Genomic DNA, 21,798 nt, shown 5'->3' on the forward strand with positions numbered 1-21,798 from the left:
CAAAAATTCTTTCGAACGTGTTGAATCTATTCCGGACACAACAGCGGAATAGGTACGAATGAAATAAGCTTAGGAAGGAAACCTACTGAGGTACGAATCCTTTGAGGTAGGAAGTGATAATGGCACGAGTATAGTAGATGATAGGTTTGACTATCACGATAGTAAAGCAGTAGGCAATCAATTGCAATGGCATAATATGATCCCAACTACAAACAATGAGATGAAAGTGACAAGAGATGCTAGTGCTAGAGTACTGCTCGAATGATAACAGAGATATGAAGCAACTTACTAATGACAGATAATAGACCAGATCATAAAAAATACATAATTGATATCAAGCATGAAAAATAACTCTGATAGAAATACACAGAGTAGAAAGGGCCAGTGATGCTCAATGGCGACAAGAGTATTTGGTAGGCCTGGTTGGAGGGACTTATGATTAAACACAAGAGCAAACCTCTCTCCACCCTATTTTCCTTCAACTAGGAGCTGATCAGACTCCAGTTGATTTCACTCGTGGTAGATGCTTATCGGCAATCTCCAAACCTTCGACAGACTTCCTTCGCAAACCAAAATCACTCTTGGTTGCTGAAGATCTTGCTCGGTGAAGACAACAACTCTTCAACACTCGAGTCGACACCTATCCATCTAGAGAGTGCGTGATACGTCTCCAACGTATCTATAATTTATGAAGTATTCATGCTATTATATTATCCATCTTGGATGTTTTATGGGCTTTACTATGCACTTTTATATTATTTTTGGGACCAGCCTATTGACCCAGAGCCCAGTGCCATTTCCTGTTTTTTCCCCTTGTTTCAGTGTTTCGAAGAAAAGGAATATCAAACGGAGTCGAAACGGAATGAAACCTTCTAGAGAAGTTATTTTTGGAAGGAAAGCAACCCGGGAGACTTGGAGTGCACGTCAAGAAAGCAACAAGGGAAGCACGAGGCAGGGGGCGTGCCCTCCACCCTCGTGGGCCCCTCATGGCTCCCCTGATGTATTTCTTCCGCCTATATATATCCATATACCCTAAAACGATCGAGGAACAGAAGAGATCGGGAGTTCCGCCGCCACAAGCCTCTGTAGCCACCAAAAACCAATCGGGGCCCTGTTCCGGCACCCTGCCGGAGGGGGGATCCCTCACCGGTGGCCATCTTCATCATCCCGGCGCTCTCCATGACGAGGAGGGAGTAGTTCACCCTCGGGGCTGAGGGTATGTACCAGTAGCTATGTGTTTGATCTCTCTCTCTCGTGTTCTTGATTTGGCACGATCTTGATGTATCACGAGCTTTGCTATTATAGTTAAATCTTATGTTGCTTCTCCCCCTCTACTCTCTTGTAATGGATTGAGTTTTCCCTTTGAAGTAATCTTATCGGATTGAGTCTTCAATGATTTGAGAACACTTGATGTATGTCTTGCCATGCGTATCTGGGGTGACAATGGGATATCACGTGATTCACTTGATGTATGTTTTGGTGATCAACTTGCGGGTTCCGCCCATGAACCTATGCATAGGGGTTGGCACATGTTTTCGTCTTGATTCTCCGGTAGAAACTTTGGGGCACTCTTTGAGGTTCTATGTGTTGGTTGAATAGATGAATCTGAGATTGTGTGATGCATATCGTATAATCATACCCACGGATACCTGAGGTGACATTGGAGTATCTAGGTGATATTAGGGTTTTGGTTGATTTGTGTCTTAAGGTGTTATTCTAGTATGAACTCTATGATAGATTGAACAGAAAGAACAGCTTCGTGTTATTTTACTACGGACTCTTGAATAGATCGATCAGAAAGGATAACTTTGAGGTGGTTTCGTACCCTACCATAATCTCTTCGTTTGTTCTCCGCTATTAGTGACTTTGGAGTGACTCTTTGTTGCATGTTGAGGGATAGTTATATGATCCAATTATGTTATTATTGTTGAGAGAACTTGCACTGGTGAAAGTATGAACCCTAGGCCTTGTTTCCTAGCATTGCAATACCGTTTACGCTCACTTTTATCATTAGTTACCTTGCTGTTTTTATATTTCCAGATTACAAATACCTATATCTACCATCCATATTGCACTTGTATCACCATCTCTTCGCCGAACTAGTGCACCTATACAATCTACTATTGTATTGGGTGTGTTGGGGACACAAGAGACTCTTTGTTATTTGGTTGCAGGGTTGCTTGAGAGAGACCATCTTCATCCTACGCCTCCCACGGATTGATAAACCTTAGGTCATCCACTTGAGGGAAATTTGCTACTGTCCTACAAACCTCTGCACTTGGAGGCCCAACAACGTCTACAAGAAGAAGGTTGCGTAGTAGACATCAGTGCGTAACTCTCAAGAGTAATAGGTACAATAACTCTAACTCAGAACTATTGTGATGCTCAATCACTGTCTAAGTTTTGGTTCTTGGTTTTTGCTCGGTGGATTTTAAACTCAAATCACTCGGAGAGAGGATGCTCAATCAATCTTCTCAGAAATCTTAAGCGGAGCAGCCAATGGACAACGTTGGACCGGGGTGGCTATTTATAGCCGCAACCTTCCCTGATGGGAAAGACCAAAATGGACATGTATGTCAACACGAGTCCAACTATCGGAAATTGAGCATAATGGTAACATTCCTTGTGGAGCAAGATATGCTAACTTCTCGATCCGAAAGATACCTCATGCAGTGCTGAAGAACTATCACTGGTACGCGTCGGTCCTATACAAACGGTTTTTAACCCCTTTCTGCGACGACATTTGGAACCGTCGCCAAGTGAGTGTGGGCGATAGGGGGGGTCCTTCCCACACGGCCCAGAAACCGTCAGGGATATGCCCTCCTGGCACACACGCTCGGCAAAATGAGGTCGTGTGCGACTGGCGAGCGCTCAAATACGGAAATACCTACAGTAGAGCTAAAAAATACAATTATACGGCGAAATTGTTTCCGGTTGCAAGTACATCCCACACAGTCAGTCCCCGCTAAACGTTTCCGCTCGTATGTACATCCCACACAGTCGCTCCAAGGAAAACGTTTCCATTCACAGGTACATCACACACAATTTTTCCCGTTAAATCGTTTGCGTTATTGAATGTATCACACACGATCCGTAGAAGAAACTGTGTGGCAAAGGCTGTCCATCACACATAGTTTTTATGGGGTAAACGTTTGCGCAAGGTGGCCTAATGCAAACAATTTTCAAGAGAAAGTTGTGTGTGATTGTTCATTGATCCAACACGGTTTATTCCTAGAAACTGTGTGCGTTGCCTGAGGTCATCGCCCACGGTATTTTTTCAACAACCATTTGCAATAGCAAAACCCAATTAGCAGGCTAATTTGCCATTAGCAGGCTAATTGCCCTATTATTAATAATCCATTTATTAATCTAATTGGCATTCATATTAAGCACATAATATATTTTATTTCCATATTAAGGAAGCAGAATTTCATAATTGAAATACACCAGAGTACAACATGATATAGCTTCAACACTCAGCTACCCCATTACACAACTGCACCAGCACCAAGTTTCACATGCAACATGTAGAACCTTTCGAAATTAGCATCATGGACAGTATATAGACAGATGCATCTCATCTGGAAAACTGCTGAAGCGGAAGGCGAATATTGAGCTTTCATTCATGTTGAAGGTCTTTGCAACTTTAGGCCAATGCCTGTGGATGATTGACCGTCCGTCATTCGTCCTCTTCAGGAACACTTCAATATTGAACCATGGGTGTTGTATGAAAACCTTCCTCGCCTCCTGACCATAGAGGTGGTTTGAGAGGTAATCATCAGTGAACTGCTTTGGAAAGGCCTGAAAATAAGGATGTGCATAAATATCTTCTCTATATTGGAAATGGGGCAAAGGAATAAAAAAAGGCAAGGTATAATAGTTAGTACCATCTTGTAGTGAACTGATGTCTTCTTCATTGTGTAGACAAAGATCTTGTTGTTTTTTGTCGCTAATTTCTTTATCCTAACAATCTTTCTGCGTTTCTTGATTTGATTGATATTCATGGACAACTCATTTCCCCATATGCAAAAAGGATCGAACAGTGGGTCAAAACCTCTGACAGCAGGACCTACATGTGCAAGACCAAATTCTTAAAAACCAAAATATTAGAATGGTTCCTGCAATTGCACAATAATGTGCTATTAGACAACAGACCATTCACGTGCTAACCTCGATTGTAAACCTCAGTGCTTCCCATTGTTTCCCTGCAACACATATAAGGTAGTTAGTCATCAGGTTAAGTAAGGGTTCGCATGCTATCAGTAAAATATGTTGATGAAGAATAAGCACATTGCAGATTCATCAGACTAATTCAAGCGACATGGAAAACCCATTTATCCAAACCAAGCATGATTAAGAACTAGGAAATATAGCACTTGTATATGTTTCTCATGTATTAAGTGCAGCCAAATTTGATTTACTCCTCACATGGTATACAATAACAGAATGCAGCCACAACAATTGAACATCACATTGCAGAATTGAACCAAGTAGTTAACTAAACACCACAACAAATGAACCAAACGTTAACTGAGCACCACATTGCACAATATGACATACTCCTAATAGAAGATCAGACAGTTAACCAAACCAAGCATGCTTAACAACTTGGAAATATAGCAATTGTATTTGTTTCTCATGTATTTAGTACAACCAATTTCGATTTATTCCTCACATGGTATACAATAACAGAATGCAGACACAACAATTGAACATCGAATTGCAGAATTGAACCAAGTAGTTAACTAAACACCACAACAAATTGCACGACATATAGAACATATACACTATAGCAGAAGATTGCATGGCAAAAGTAGATAGCACAATTCACTAGAATTTGTTAAGGAAAGGCAGTAGCTAGCAAACTCAACATGGGTCCTTATAGTGAGCTAAAAGACAAGCTACTCCTCATTGTCGGAGATATCGATGACGATTGGCTCCTTGGACATGGAAGAGGGCAAGGCCTCCGCATCGTGGATGCCCTCGTTGTAGTGGTGAGTTGCCTGAGCCGCTCCGGGCACCAACCTGTTGGCTCTCGAGATGAGGTAAGCACGTGCACGCTAAGAAAACACCTCGTAGTCTTCGTCGAAGGCACCGACGGTGGCCTCGAGAAAATGCCACGAACTGTCATTTAGAGCAACCAACCGCATCGCGGCGTCGGCGCACGAGGCGTCAACGGTGGCCTCGACGGCGAGGTGCTCCTCCAAGATCTGGGAGTCGGCACGAATGGCAGCCATCGCGACCTCATCCGCGCGTGCGGCCGCGATTTGCTTCTCCGCTGCCAAATGCTCCTTGAGATACTGGCTATACTGCGTGCACCATGGCTTAGGGCGGCGCTTATTTGGTGGAGGGGTCGGTGATTTGGGTGGAAGGTGTCACGCTCGCGCCGGCAGTTGGGGGATGTGGGATGTGGAAGGAGGAGGAGGATGGGGGTCGGGTGTGGATTACCTGCCTGGATAGGCGAGGCCGAGCAGCGTGAAGGAGGGTCGCCGGTGAGGAGGCGGCGCTGCAAGCAAGGAGTGAAGGTTTCAACTTGGAAAGGAAGGTGGAAACAGGGAATGTGGCTTTTGGTAAGGGAGAGGGGGCGGGGAGGTAGATATTTCTGCGGAAGCCGAAAATTTGGAATCGCTTCAGCCAAAAAACTGGCGCGCAAAGTGTCATCAGACACGGTCCCTTATTCAGAACTGTGTACGATATGTGAACATCACAAATGATTCAGATAGCTTAACCCGTGTGTGATGAGTTTGAACGTCAAAAGTTTTGGTTCGAATTTCCATGGTTACGGTGGTCATCCACGTCATTGCATAATTTGGGTACATAAAGGAGACTACAGCACACCCACACTTCTTAATCGAGCAAGTTCAGCAATTAAATAGAGCTAGCTGACCTAAACATTACTCTAACAAATTAAAGACCAACGTTCTTAATTAAACAAAACAAAGAGTACTACTATGGCTGGTGCTCGTTGATCTCCGCCGCCGCCTCCATGTCCAGCTCGCGCCCGACGGTCTCCTGGGGAAGGGGCTCCATAGCATCCATCACACCATACTCGCCAAGCATCTCGCCATCCACGTCCGCCATCTCTTTGGAAAAGGCCGCCATGAGCCGGGCGTGGGCGGACGCGATCTGGGCTTGGACAGGCTCCGTCATCGCAAGGTATGCGGCGGAGGAACAGACGGCTGCTCGAATGCTCTCAGTGATGCCACCTCTTCGCTCGTGGGTTGCCGACCGTTGTCGGAGAAGCTTCGTTCGATTTGTGCGGTGACCGCCAGGAGCTGGGCGTGGGCGGCCTCGACATGGTTGTGGGCGGCCTCCATCAGGGCTAAGGCCGCCGCTGCGGAACGGACAGCTGCTGTGCTGCTCTCGCTAGTTGCTATCCCCGAGGCAGATGTTGCTGCCGCCACCTAAGAAGCAACAGCGGCTGTTTGGGCTGCCTTTGCCGCCCGGTCGCAGATTGCGGCCGCTCTCTCGCTGGAGTGGGCCACTGAAGTTGCCCTCACGAGGCGGGTCCACGTGCCCATCTTTCACCGGCGACGATTGAACAGTGAAATGATATTTGGGGAGCGAGCTAGTGTGCTTGAGACGCCGGCTCTGGACTGTAGCCGATGCACCTTCTCGCGTAAGCCATAGACGTACTATACACCGACGGTGCTCTAGGATATTTTGTGCTACATCTCACACGGTTGGTGATAATAAACGGTGTGCGATCTACTTGATTTTTCATCTTGATTTGAATTACATAATGGGGTACAACGGCAATGGACGGTGTTTGAATTGCTAGACCTTTTATCTGGAGTGAACGTGCAACTATATGTGTGTCGTAAAAGATTTGGAATTATTCAGGGTTCGTTTGAACATTTTATACATTAAATTGGTTTCCAGCCATTTCACGTGCATAATTCAAAATTAAACTACATGCACATGCTCCGGTGCACCAACATGGGTTGTAAAATCATATATGTGTCCATGGGTTTATGCTTATCTCCCATGCAAGAAATGGGGATGAAATTCGAACACCACGACACTGTGGCTCTCTGGCAAACGTCGACGTACTTGCTTTTGTAATTCTAGTAAATCCAAAATTCGTCCGAAATTCATGAAACTTGGCATGCTATCATTGAGCGGCATGAACATGTCGTGGTAAATTTTTTGTCCCATTTGGGGCAGGTTTGGGTATAAGCTTCTCATAAACCAGAGCTTCTCACAACAAGTGTGATGGTTTCGGTAGGGAACGTTTCACCTTTCTGGACGAAACGATATCCGTTGCCTCTTCTCGATATCAAATTTTTTCCTAGTGTCAACATAGAACAACAGGAGTGTTGTGTCAATTTTTGGGATTTTTCGGGGTTCGCTTGGACATTTTTATACATTAACTGAGTTTTCTGTGCATTCATGTGCATAATTAAAATTTGAACTACAGGTACATGCTCTAATGCATATAAATTAGTTGAAAATTCAAATCTATGTCCTGGGTTGCCTGCTTAGGTCCCATGCAAGAAATGTGAATGAACGCCAAACACCCTGCCACCGTCACTCGGCCGCAAAACATTGAGATACCTGGTTTTTAAATTCTAGTAATCCAAAACTCGTCTGAAACTCATGAAACTTGGCATGCTATCATGGAGCGGCATCAACATGTCGTGGTAAATTTTTTGTCCCATTTGGGGCAGGTTTGGGTATATGCTTCTCACAAACCAGAGCTTCTCACAACAAGCATGATGGTTTGGGTAGGGAATGTCCCACCTTTGGGGACGAAACGATATCCATTGCCTCTTATTGCTTTCAAATTTTTTCTCGTGTCAACATAGAACAACAGGAGTGTTTTGTCAATTTTTGTGATTTTTCAGGGTTCGTTTGGACATTTTTATGCATCAACTGAGTTTTCAATGCATTTATGTGCATAATTCAAATTTGAACTACATGCACATGCTCCAGTGCATATAAATTGGTTGAAAAATCAAATCTGTGTCCTTGGGTGCATGCTTAGGTCCCATGCAAGAAATGGGAATGAATTTCAAACACCAGGGCACCGTTGATTGCCGGCAAAACATTAAGATGTTTGGTTTTTAAATTCTAGTAAATCCAAAACTTGTCTGAAATTCATGAAACTTGGCATGCTATCATGGAGCGGCATTAACATGTTGTGGTAATTTTTTGTCCCATTTGGGGCTGGTTTGGGTATATGCTTCTCACAAACCAGAGCTTCTCACAACAAGCATGATGGTTTCGGTAGGGAACGCCCCACCTTTGGGGATGAAACGATATCCATTGCCTCTTATTGCTTTCAAAAATTTTCTCATGTCAACATAGAACAACATGAGTGTTGTGTTTTTTGTGATTTTTCGGGGTTCGTTTGGACATTTTTATGCATTAAGTGAGTTTTAAATGCATTTATGTGCATAATTCAAATTTGAACTACATGCACATGCTCCAGTGCATATAAATTGGTTGAAAAATCAAATCTGTGTCCTTAGGTGCATGCTTAGGTCCCATGCAAGAAATGAGAATGAATTTCAAACACCAGGGCACCGTTGATTGCCGGCAAAACGTTGAGATGCCTGGTTTTTAAATTCTAGTAAATCCAAAACTCATCTGATATTCATGAAACTTGGCATGCTATCATGGAGCGGCATCAACATGCCGTGGTAAATTTTTTGTCCCATTTGGGGCAGGTTTGGGTATATGCTTCTCACAAACCAGAGCTTCTCACAACAAGCATGATGGTTTCGGTAGGGAACGTCCCACCTTTGGGGACGAAACAATATCCATTGCCTCTTATTGCTTTCAATTTTTTTCTCGTGTCAACATAGAACAACAGGAGTGTTGTGTAAATTTTTATGATTTTTCGGGGTTCGTTTGGACATTTTTATGCATTAACTGAGTTTTCAATGCATTTATGTGCATAATTCAAATTTGAACTACATGCACATGCTCCAGTGCATATAAATTGGTTGAAAAATCAAATCTGTGTCCTTATGTGCATGCTTAGGTCCCTGATACGTCTCCAACGTATCTATAATTTTTTATTGTTCCATGCTATTATATTATCTGTTTTGGATGTTTAATGAGCTTTATTATATACTTTTATATTATTTTTGGGACTAACCTACTAACCGAAGGCCTAGTGCAAATTGCTAATTTTTTTGCCTATTTCAGTGTTTCGCATAAAAGGAATATCAAACGGAATCCAAATGGAATGAAACCTTCGGGAGAGTTATTTTTGGAACAAACGCAATCCAGGAGACTTGGAGTGGACGTCAAGCAAGCAACGAGGAAGCCACGAGGCAGGGAGGCACGCCTAGGGGGGCTAGGTGCGCCCCCCACCCTCATGGGCCCCTCGTGGCTCAATCGACCTACTTCTTTCGCCTATATATACTCATGTACCTTGAAAACATCCGAGAGCACCACGAAACCCTATTTCCACCGCCGCAACCTTCTATACCCGTGAGATCCCATCTTGGGTCCTTTTCCGGCGCTCCGCCGGGAGGGGAATCGATCATGGAGGGCTTCTACATCAATACCATAGCCTCTCCGATGATGTGTGAGTATTTTACCACAGACCTTCGGGTCCATAGTTATTAGCTAGATGGCTTCTTCTCTCTCTTTGGATCTCAATACAAAGTTCTCCTCGATCTTCTTGGAGATCTATTCGATGTAATTCTTTTTGCGGTGTGTTTGTCGAGATCCGATGAATTGTGGGTTTATGATCAAGATTATCTATGAACAATATTTGATTCTTCTCTGAATTCTTTTATGCATGATTTAAATATCTTTGCAAGTCTCTTCGAATTATCAGTTTGGTTTGGCCTAATAGATTGATCTTTCTTGCAATGGGAGAAGTGCTTAGCTTTGGGTTCAATCTTGCGGTGTCCTTTCCCAGTGACAGCAGGGGCAGCAAGGCACGTATTGTATTGTTGCCATCGAGGATAAAAAGATGGGGTTTATATCATATTGCTTGAGTTTATCCCTCTACATCATTTCATCTTGCCTAATGCGTTACTCTGTTCGTAAGAACCTAATACTCTAGATGCATGCTGGATAGCGGTCGATGTGTGGAGTAATAGTAGTAGATGCAGAATCGTTTCGGTCTACTTGTCACGGACGTGATGCCTATATACATGATCATGCCTAGATATTCTCATAACTATGCGATTTTCTATCAATTGCTTGACAGTAATTTGTTCACCCACCGTAAATTATGCTATCTTGAGAGAAGCCACTAGTGAAACCTATGGCCCCCGGGTCTATCTTCCATCATATTATTTTCGTATCAATTTACTATTTTTTCCGTTATTTATTTTGCAATCTTTACTTTTCAATCTATATTATAAAAATACCAAAAATATTTATCTTATTACCTCTATCAGATCTCACTTTTGCAAGTGGTCGTGAAGGGATTGACAACCCGTTTATCGCGTTGGTTGCAAGGTTCTTATTTGTTTGTGTAGGTACGAGGCGACTTGTGTGTAACCTCCTACTGGATTGACACCTTGGTTCTCAAAAACCGAGGGAAATACTTACGCTACTTTGCTGCATCACCCTTTCCTCTTCAAGGGAAAACCAACGCATGCTCAAGACGTAGCAAGAAGGATTTCTGGCGCCGTTGCCGGGGAGGCTTACGCCAAGTCAAGACATACCAAGTACCCATCACAAACTCTTATCCCTCGCATTACATTATTTTCCATTTGCCTCTCGTTTTCCTCTCCCCCACTTCACAACATTTGCCTTTTCTTCGCCTTCCTTCCGTTCGATCTTGTGTTACCATGTACCTTCTTTTTGCTTGCATCTTGCTTGCTAAAAGTTTATGGATCCTCATCCACTTGCTAATCTCTTTAAGAGATCCAATTATGATGAATCAATTTCTAGTGATTTGAGTGCACTAGATTATCTTTATGAGGTTTTGCTTGAAATTCGTGAATCTGAAAACTGTGATGAAAGAATTTATGAAGAGATTCATGATAGCTCCTTGAATAAAAAGCATGATTGCAATGATTTTACTATAAATTCTCTTGATGTCAATTGTGCTAATAATATGCAAAATCCTAAGCTTGGGGATGCTAGTTTTGCTATGTCCACTACTTGTTGCAATGACCATGATTTGGGTGATTCTTCTTATAATCTTGAAAATTTATTTAAGCCCCATGATGAATATGAGATTGATAATAATGTTTGCAATAATATTGAAAGTGCGTTTGGAAGAGTGTCAACTTTAGATCCCACATATTTTGATAATGTTCAATCTTATGAAGTTTTTGATAAAAGTGGGTTTGGAGAGGTCATGACTTTAGTTAATGTTAATCCCACTATTTTGGAGGAGTGTCAACTTTGCATACATGTGGACCATGTTAATAATATGTTTTGTGATAGCTATATTTATGAATTTGCTTATGATCCTACATGTAATTATTATGAGAGAGGAAAATATGGTTGTAGAAATTTTCATGTTACTAAATTACCTCTCGTTATGTTGAGATTGCTATTGTTTCTTTCCGCTTCCTTGCATATGCTAGTTTTTGCTTGCCTTGATAATTTGTTTGCCTATAAGATGCCTATGCATAGGAAGTATGTTAGACTTAGATGTGTTTATCACGTGTTTTATGATGCTCTCTTTGTGCTTCAGTTCTTATATTTTATGTGAGCATCATTGAATTTATCAATGCCTAGCTAGGGACGTTAAACAATAGCGCTTGTTGGGAGGCAACCCAATTTTATTTTTGTTTCTTGTTTTTTTTCTGTTTAGTAATAAATAATTCATCTAGATTATGTTTAGATGTGGTTTTATGTTTTAAGTTAGTGTTTGTGCCAAGTAGAACCTTTGGGAAGACTTGGGTGAAGTCTTTATGATCTTGCTATAAAAAACAGAAACTTTAGAGCTCACGAGATTAGCTGCCATTTTTTACTGGAGAGTGATTTTAGGTTATTTCTTTTTGCAGATGATTAATATATAAATTCCTCACGTCCACCAATTTATTTTAGAATTTTTGAAGTTACATAAGTATACGTTTGATACAGATTACTACAGACTGTTCTTTTTTGACAGATTCTGTTTTTCGTGTGTTGTTTGCTTATTTTAATGAATCTATGGCTAGTATTGGGGGGTATGAACCATATAGAAGTTGGAATACAGTAGGTTTAACACCAATATAAATAAATAATGAGTTCATTACAGTAACTTATGGTGGTGATTTGTTTTCTTATACTAACGGAGCTCATGAGATTTTCTGTTGAGTTTTGTGTTGTGAAGTTTTCAAGTTTTGGGTAAAGATTTGATGGATTATGGAATAAGGAGTGGCAAGAGTCTAATATTGGGGATGCCCAAGGCACCCCAAGGTAAAATTCAAGGACAACCAAAATCCTAAGCTTGGGGATGCCCCGGAAGGCATCCCCTCTTTCGTCTTTATCTATCGGTAACTTTACTTGAGGTTATATTTTTATTCACCACATGATATGTGTTTTGCTTGGAGCGTCTTGTATGATTTGAGTCTTTGCTTTTTAGTTTACCACAATCATCCTTGTTGTACACACCTTTTGGAGAGACACACATTAATCAGAATTTATTAGAATACCCTATGTGCTTCACTTATATCTTTTGAGCTAGATAATTTTGCTCTAGTGCTTCACTTATATCTTTTAGAGCACGGTGGTGTTTTTATTTTATAGAAATTATTGATCTCTCATGCTTCACTTATATTATTTTGAGAGTCCTTTAGAACAGCATGGTACTTTGCTTTGGCTATAAAATTAGTCCTAATATGATAGGCGTCCAAGATGGGTATAATAAAAACTTTCATAAAAGTGCATTGAATACTATGAGAAGTTTGATACTTGATGATTGTTTTGAGATATGAAGATGATAATATTAGAGTCATGCTAGTTGAGTAGTTGTGAATTTGAGAAATACTTGTGTCGAAGTTTGCAAGTCCCGTAGCATGCACGTATGGTAACCGTTGTGTGACAAATTTGAAACATGAGGTGTTCTTTGATTTTCATCCTTATGAGTGGCGGTCGGGGACGAGCGATGGTCTTTTGTTACTAATCTATCCCCCTAGGAGCATGCGCGTAATGCTTGGTTTTTTATGACTTGTAGATTTTTGCAATAAGTATGTGAGTTCTTTATGACTAATGTTGAGTCCATGGATTATACGCACTCTCACCTTTCCATCATTGCTAGCCTCTTCGGTACCGTGCATTGCCCTCTCTCACCTTGAGAGTTGGTGAAAACTTCGCCGGTGCATCCAAACCCCGTGATATGATACGCTCTATCACACATAAACCTCCACATATCTTCCTCAAAACAGCCACCATACCTACCTATTATAGCATTTCCATAGCCATTCCGAGATATATTGCCATGCAACTTTCCACCGTTTCATTTATTATGACATGCCTCATCATTGTCATATTGCTTTGCATGATCATGTAGTTGACATCGTATTTGTGGCAAAGCCACCATGCATTATTTTTCATACATGTCACTCTTGATTCATTGCTCATCCCGGTACACCGCCAGAGGCATTCATATAGAGTCATATTTTGTTCTAGTATCGAGTTGTAATCATTGAGTTGTAAATAAATAGAAGTGTGATGATCATCATTAATAGAGCATTGTCCCAAAAAAAGAAAAAAGAAAAAAGAAATAAAAGGGACAATGCTACTATCCTTTTTTCCACACTTGTGCTTCAAAGTAGCACCATGATCTTTATGATAGAGAGTCTCTTGTTTTGTCACTTTCATATACTAGTGGGAATTTTTCATTATAGAACTTGGCTTGTATATTCCAACAATGGGCTTCCTCAAATGCCCTAGGTCTTCGTGAGCAAGCAAGTTGGATGCACACCCACTTAGTTTCTTTTGTTCAGCTTTCATACATTTATAGCTCTAGTGCATCCGTTGCATGGCAATCCCTACTCCTTGCATTGACATCAATTGATGGGCATCTCCCTAGCCCATTGATTAGCCGCGTCAATGTGAGACTTTCTCCTTTTTGTCTTCTCCACACAACCCCCATCATTATATTCTATTCCACCCATAGTGCTATGTCCATGCCTCACGCTCATGTATTGCGTGAAAGTTGAAAAAAGTTTGAGATTACTAAAGTACGAAACAATTGCTTGGCTTGTCATCGGGGTCGTGCATGATGAGAGCATTTTTGTGTGACAAAAATGAAGCATAGCCAAACTATATGATTTTGTAGGGATAAGCTTTCTTTGGCCATGTTATTTTGAGAAGACATAATTGCTTAGTTAGTATGCTTGAAGTATTATTATTTTTATGTCAATATTAAACTTTTGTCTTGAATCTTTTGGATCTGAACATTAATGCCACAATAAAGAGAATTACTTAGAAAATTATGTTAGGTAGCATTCCACATCAAAAATTCTGTTTTTATCATTTACCTACTCGAGGATGAGCAGGAATTAAGCTTGGGGATGCTTGATACGTCTCCAACGTATCTATAATTTTTTATTGTTCCATGCTATTATATTATCTGTTTTGGATGTTTAATGAGCTTTATTATATACTTTTATATTATTTTTGGGACTAACCTACTAACCGAAGGCCCAGTGCAAATTGCTGTTTTTTCCTATTTCAGTGTTTCGCAGAAAAGGAATATCAAACGGAATGAAACCTTCAGGAGAGTTATGTTTGGAACAAACGCAATCCAGGAGACTTGGAGTGGACGTCAAACAAGCAACGAGGAAGCCACGAGGCAGGGAGGTGTGCCCAGGGGGGCTAGGCGCGCCCCCACCCTCGTGGGCCCCTCGTGGCTCAACCGACCTACTTCTTTCGCCTATATATACTCATGTACCCCGAAAACATCCGAGGGCACCATGAAACCCTATTTCCACCGCCGCAACCTTCTGTACCCGTGAGATCCCATCTTGGGGCCTTTTCCGGTGCTCCGTCGGAGGGGGAATCGATCACGGAGGGCTTCTACATCAACACCATAGCCTCTCCGATGATGTGTGAGTAGTTTACCACAGACCTTCGGGTCCATAGTTATTAGCTAGATGGCTTCTTCTCTCTCTTTGGATCTCAATACAAAGTTCTCCTCGATCTTCTTGGAGATCTATTCGGTGTAATTCTTATTGCGGTGTGTTTGTCGAGATCCGATGAATTGTGGGTTTATGATCAAGATTATCTATGAACAATATTTTATTCTTCACTGAATTCTTTTATGCATTATTTAAATATCTTTGCAAGTCTCTTCGAATTATCAGTTTGGTTTGGCCTACTAGATTGATCTTTCTTGCAATGGGAGAAGTGCTTAGCTTTGGGTTCAATCTTGCGGTGTCCTTTCCCAGTGACAGCAGGGGCTGCAAGGCACGTATTGTATTGTTGCCATCGAGGATAAAAAGATGGGGTTTATATCATATTGCTTGAGTTTATCCCTCTACATCATGTCATCTTGCCTAATGCGTTACTCTGTTCGTATGAACTTAATACTCTAGATGCATGCTGGATAGCGGTCGATGTGTGGAGTAATAGTAGTAGATGCAGAATCGTTTCGGTCTACTTGTCACGGACGTGATGCCTATACACATGATCATGCCTAGATATTCTCATAACTATGCGCTTTTCTATCAATTGCTTGACAGTAATTTGTTCACCCACCGTAAATTATGCTATCTTGAGAGAAGCCACTAGTGAAACCTATGGCCCCCGGGTCTATCTTCCATCATATTATTTTCCTATCAATTTACTATTTCTTCCGTTATTTATTTTGCAATCTTTACTTTTCAATCTATATTATAAAAATACCAAAAATATTTATCTTATTACCTCTATTAGATCTCACTTTTGCAAGTGGTCGTGAAGGGATTGACAACCCCTTTATCGCATTGGTTGCAAGGTTCTTATTTGTTTGTGTAGGTACGAGGCGACTTGTGTGTAATCTCCTACTAGATTGATACCTTGGTTCTCAAAAACCGAGGGAAATACTTACGCTACTTTGCTGCATGACCCTTTCCTCTTCAAGGGAAAACCAACGTATGCTCAAGAGGTAGCGGTCCCATGCAAGAATTGGGAATGAATTTCAAACACCAAGGCACTGTTGATTGCCAGCAAAACATAGAGATGCCTGGTTTTTAAATTCTAGTAAATCCAAAACTCGTCCAGTGAGCAGGTTCACCGGGAAGCGTGCGAGATGTTCAACGCAGGATTTGTGCATCTCTTCAACGCAAACGGTTCAGTGAAGTAGTAAAGAGGCAGAAAATAAACCAAAAAATATACGTGCTGCCACACGCCCCGTGTGCCGTGCGAGCAGGCGTGAGTTGAGGGGACGCTGATACGTCTCCAACGTATCTATAATTTTTGATTGTTCCATGCTATATTATATTCTATTTTGGACATTAATGGGCTTTATTATACACTTTTATATTATTTTTGGGACTAACCTATTAACCGGAGGTCCAACCCAGAATTGCTGTTTTTGCCTATTTCAGAGTTTCGCAGAAAAAGAATATCAAACGGAGTCCAAACGGAATGAAACCTTCGGGAACGTGATTTTCGGAACGAACATGATCCAGAGGACTTGGACCCTATGTCAAGACATCAACCAGGAAGGCACGAGGTAGGGGGGCGCGCCCTCCACCCTCGTGGGGCCCACATTGCTCCACCGACGTACTTCTTCCTCCTATATATACCTACGTACCCCCAAACTACCAGATATGGAGCCAAAAACCTAATTCCACCGCCGCAACCTTCTGTACCCGTGAGATCCCATCTTGGGGCCTTTGACGGAGCTCCGCCGAAGGGGGCATCGATCACGGAGGGCTTCTACATCAACACCATAGCCTCTCCGATGATCTGTGAGTAGTTTACCTCAGACCTTCGGGCCCATAGTTATTAGCTAGATGGCTTCTTCTCTCTTTTTTGGATCTCAATACAATGTTCTCCCCCTCACTTGTGGAGATCTATTCGATGTAATCTTCTTTTGCGGTGTGTTTGTTGAGATCGATGAATTGTGGGTTTATGATCAAGTTTATCTATGAACAATATTTGAATCTTCTCTGAATTCTTTTATGTATGATTGGTTATCTTTGCAAGTCTCTTCGAATTATCAGTTTGGTTTGGCCTACTAGATTGATCTTTCTTGCAATGGGAGAAGTGCTTAGCTTTGGGTTCAATCTTGCGGTGTCCTTTCCCAGTGACAGTAGGGGCAGCAAGGCACGTATTGTATTGTTGCCATCGAGGATAACAAGATGGGGTTTATATCATATTGCATGAGTTTATCCCTCTACATCATGTCATCTTACTTAAAGCGTTACTCTGTTCTTTTGAACTTAATACTCTAGATGCATGCTGGATAGCGGTCGATGTGTGGAGTAATAGTAGTAGATGCAGGCAGGAGTCGGTCTACTTGTCGCGGACGTGATGCCTATATACATGATCATACCTAGATATTCTGATAACTATGCTCAATTCTGTCAATTGCTCAACAGTAATTTGTTTACCCACCGTAATACTTATGCTCTCGAGAGAAGCCACTAGTGAAACCTATGCCCCCCTGATCTATTTTCCATCATGTTTAATCTCCCGACAACAAGCTATTTCTGGCGCCGTTTTTATTTTGCTTTCTTTACTTTGCATCTTTATCATAAAAATACCAAAAATATTATCTTATCATATCTATCAGATCTCACTTTCGTAAGTGACCGTGAAGGGATTGACAACCCCTTTATTGCGTTGGTTGCGAGGATTTTATTTGTTTGTGTAGGTGCGAGGGACTCGTGCGTGGCCTCCTACTGGATTGATACCTTGGTTCTCAAAAACTGAGGGAAATACTTACGCTGCTTTATTGCATCACCCTTTCCTCTTCAAGGGAAAACCAACGCAGTGCTCAAGAGGTAGCAAGAAGGATTTCTGGCGCCGTTGCCGGGGAGTCTACGCAAAAGTCAACATACCAAGTACCAAGGTTGGAAAAAGCGGTAGGCGTAAGCGAGGCGGTTGGCCTTCGCCTAGTGCCTAAGTGGTGCTTAAGCGCCCCAGGCGTAGCTTAGGCGATTATATAATTTTTACTATTAGGGTGTATATGTGGTTATTATATGTGTATTTTATTAATTTTGGGCATATAAGCATGTTAACGACCAACTACTACAATTGGAATATGTCCCTTTTGGCATATCAGTGCAATATGACATGATTTCTCGCTTGGGTAGACAATTTCTAACTTGCTCTGCCTAGACTTCTGCTTATGCCCTAGGCGAGGCGTTGTGCCATTGCCTAGCGCCTAGGCGTGCCTAAGCGCCTCCTAGGCACTGCCTTTGCCAAAAGAGCCAAGTACCCATCACAAACCCTTATCTCCCGCATTACATTATTTGCCATTTGCCTCTCGTTTTCCTCTCCCCCACTTCACCCTTGCCGTTTTATTCACCCTCTCTTTTCCGTTCGCCTCTTTTTCGCTTGCTTCTTGTTTGCTCGTGTGTTGGATTGCTTGCTTGTCACGATGGCTCAAGATAATACCAAATTGTGTGACTTTACCAATACCAACAACAATGATTTCCTTAGCACTCCGATTGCTCCTCTCACCGATACTGAATCTTGTGAAATTAATGCTGCTTTGTTGAATCTTGTCATGAAAGATCAATTCGCCGGCCTTCCTAGTGAAGATGCCGCTACCCATCTAAATAGCTTTGTTGATTTGTGTGATATGCAAAAGAAGAAATATGTGGACAATGATATTGTTAAATTGAAGCTATTTCCTTTTTCGCTTAGAGATCATGCTAAAGCTTGGTTTTCGTCTTTGCCTAAAAATAGTATTGATTCTTGGAATAAGTGCAAAGATGCTTTTATCTCTAAGTATTTTCCTCCCGCTAAGATCTTCTCTCTTAGAAACGATATTATGAATTTTAAGCAACTTGATCATGAACATGTTGCACAAGCTTGGGGGAGGATGAAATTAATGATACGTAATTGCCCTACTCATGGTTTGAATTTGTGGATGATTATACAATTTTTTTTATGCCGGATTGAATTTTGCTTCTAGAAATCTTTTAGATTCGGCCGCGGGAGGCACTTTTATGGAAATCACTTTAGGAGAATCTACTAAACTCCTAGATAATATTATGGTTAATTATTCTCAATGGCACACCGAAAGATCCACTAATAAAAAGTGCATGCGATAGAAGAAATTAATGTTTTGAGTGGAAAGATGGATGAACTTATGAAATTATTTGCTAATAAAATTGTTTCTTCTGATCCTAATGATATGCCTTTGTCTACTTTGATTGAGAATAATAATGAATCTATGGATGTGAATTTTGTTGGTAGGAATAATTTTGGTAACAACGCGTATAGAGGAAACTTTAATCCTATGCCGTATCCTACTAATTCCTCTAATAATTATGGTAATTCCTACAACAATTCTTATGGAAATTTTAATAAGATTCCTTCTGAATTTGAGACTAGTGTTAAAGAATTTATGAATTCGCAAAAGAATTTCAATGCTTTGCTTGAAGAAAAATTGTTTAAAGTGGATGAATTTGGCTAGGAACGTTGATAGAATTTCTCTTGATGTTGATTCTTTGAAACTTAGATCTATTCCACCTAAGCATGATATCAATGAGTCTCTCAAAGCCATGAGAATTTCCATTGATGAGTGCAAAGAAAGAACCGCTAGGATGCGTGCTAAGAAAGATTGTTTTGTGAAAGCGTGTTCTTCTAGTTTCTATGAAAATAAAGATGAAGATCTAAAATTTATTGATGTGTCCCCTATTAAATCTTTGTTTTGCAATATGAATCTTGATAATGATGGGACTAAATATGATCCACCTTTACCTAGAAGGCGTTCCAAAATTCCGGAGTTTTTAGATCTTGATGCAAAAATTGGCAAAAGTGGGATTGAAGAGATCAAAACTCTAGATATTAATGAACCCACTATTTTGGATTTCAAGGAATTTAATTATGGTAATTGCTCTTTGATAGATTTTATTTCCTTGTTGCAATCCCTGCTAAATTCTCCACATGCTTATAGTCAAAATAAAGCTTTTACCAAACATATCGTTGATGCTTTAATGCAATCTTATGAAGAAAAACTTGAGTTGGAAGTTTCTATCCCTAGAAAACTTTATGATGAGTGGGAACCTACTATTAAAATTAAAATTAAAGATCATGAATGCTATGCTTTGTGTGGTTTGGGTGCTAGTGTTTCCACGATTCCAAAAACTTTGTGTGATTTGCTAGGTTTTCATGATTTTGATGATTGCTCTCTAAACTTGCACCTTGCAGATTCCACCATTAAGAAATCTATGGGAAGAATTAATGATGTTCTTATTATTGCAAATAGGAATTATGTTCCCATAGATTTTATTTTTCTTGATATAGATTGCAATCCTTCATGTCCTATTATTCTTGGTAGACCTTTCCTTAGAACGATTGGTGCAATTATTGATATGAAGGAAGGGAATATTAGATTCCAATTTCCATTAAGGAAAAGCATGGAACACTTCCCTAGAAAGAAAATAAAATTACCTTATGAATCTATTATGAGAGCCACTTATGGATTGCCTACCAAAGATGGCAATACCTAGATCTATCCTTGCTTTTATGCCTACCTAGGGGCGTTAAACGACAACGCTTGTTGGGAGGTAACCCAATTTTATTTTTAGTTTTTTGCTTTTTGCTTCTGTTTAGGAATAAATATTTGATCTAGCCTCTGGTTAGATGTGTTTTTATGTTTTAATTAGTGTTTGTGCCAAGTTTAACCTATAGGATCTTCTTGGATGATAGTTATTTGATCTTGCTGAAAATTACAGAAACTTTCTGTTCACGAAAATAATTGTTAAAAATCACCAGAACGTGATAAAATATTGATTCCAATTGCTGCTGATCAATAAACAAATTGTCTAGGTCTTCCTATTTTGGCTGAATTTTTTGAGTTCCAGAAGTTTGCGTTAGTTATAGATTAATACAGACTGTTTTGTTTTTGAGTGTTGTTGGCTTATTTTCATGAATCTATGGCTAGTAAAATAGTTTATAAACCATAGAGAAGGTGGAATACAGTAGGTTTAACACCAATATAAATAAAGAATGAGTTCATTACAGTACCTTGAAGTGGTGTTTTGTTTTCTTTCGCTAACGGAGCTCACGAGATTTTCTGCTGAGTTTTGTGTTGTGAAGTTTTCAAGTTTTGGGTAAAAGATTTGATGGATTATGGAACAAGGAGTGGAAAGAGCCTAATCTTGGGGATGACCATGGCACCCCAAGATAATCTAAGGACACCTAAAAGCCAAAGCTTGGGGATGCCCCGGAAGGCATCCCCTCTTTCGTCTACTTCCATCGGCAACTTTACTTGGAGCTATATTTTTATTCACCACATGATATGTGTTTTGCTTGGAGCGTCTTGTATTATTTGAGTCTTTGTTTGTTAGTTTGCCACAATCATCCTTGTTGTACACACCTTTTGAGAGAGACACACATGATTCGGAAATTGTTAGAATACTCTATGTGCTTCACTTATATCTTTTGAGTTATATAGTTTTTGCTCTAGTGCTTCACTTACATCTTTTAGAGCACGGTGGTGGTTTTGTTTTATAGAAACTATTGTTCTCTCATGCTTCACTTAGATTATTTTGAGAGTCCTACAAAACAGCATGGTAATTTGCTTTAATTATGATAGGCATTCAAGATTAGTAAAAAAATTCTTATGAGTGTGTTGAATACTATAAGAAGTTAGATGCTTGATAATTGTTTTGAGATATGAAGATGATGATATTAGAGTCATGCTAGTTGAGTAGTTTTGAATTTGAGAAATACTTGTGTTAAAGTTTGTGATTCCCGTAGCATGCACGTATGGTG

This window comes from Triticum aestivum, chromosome 7D, assembly GCF_018294505.1.
Source record: "Triticum aestivum cultivar Chinese Spring chromosome 7D, IWGSC CS RefSeq v2.1, whole genome shotgun sequence".
NCBI lineage: Eukaryota > Viridiplantae > Streptophyta > Magnoliopsida > Poales > Poaceae > Triticum > Triticum aestivum.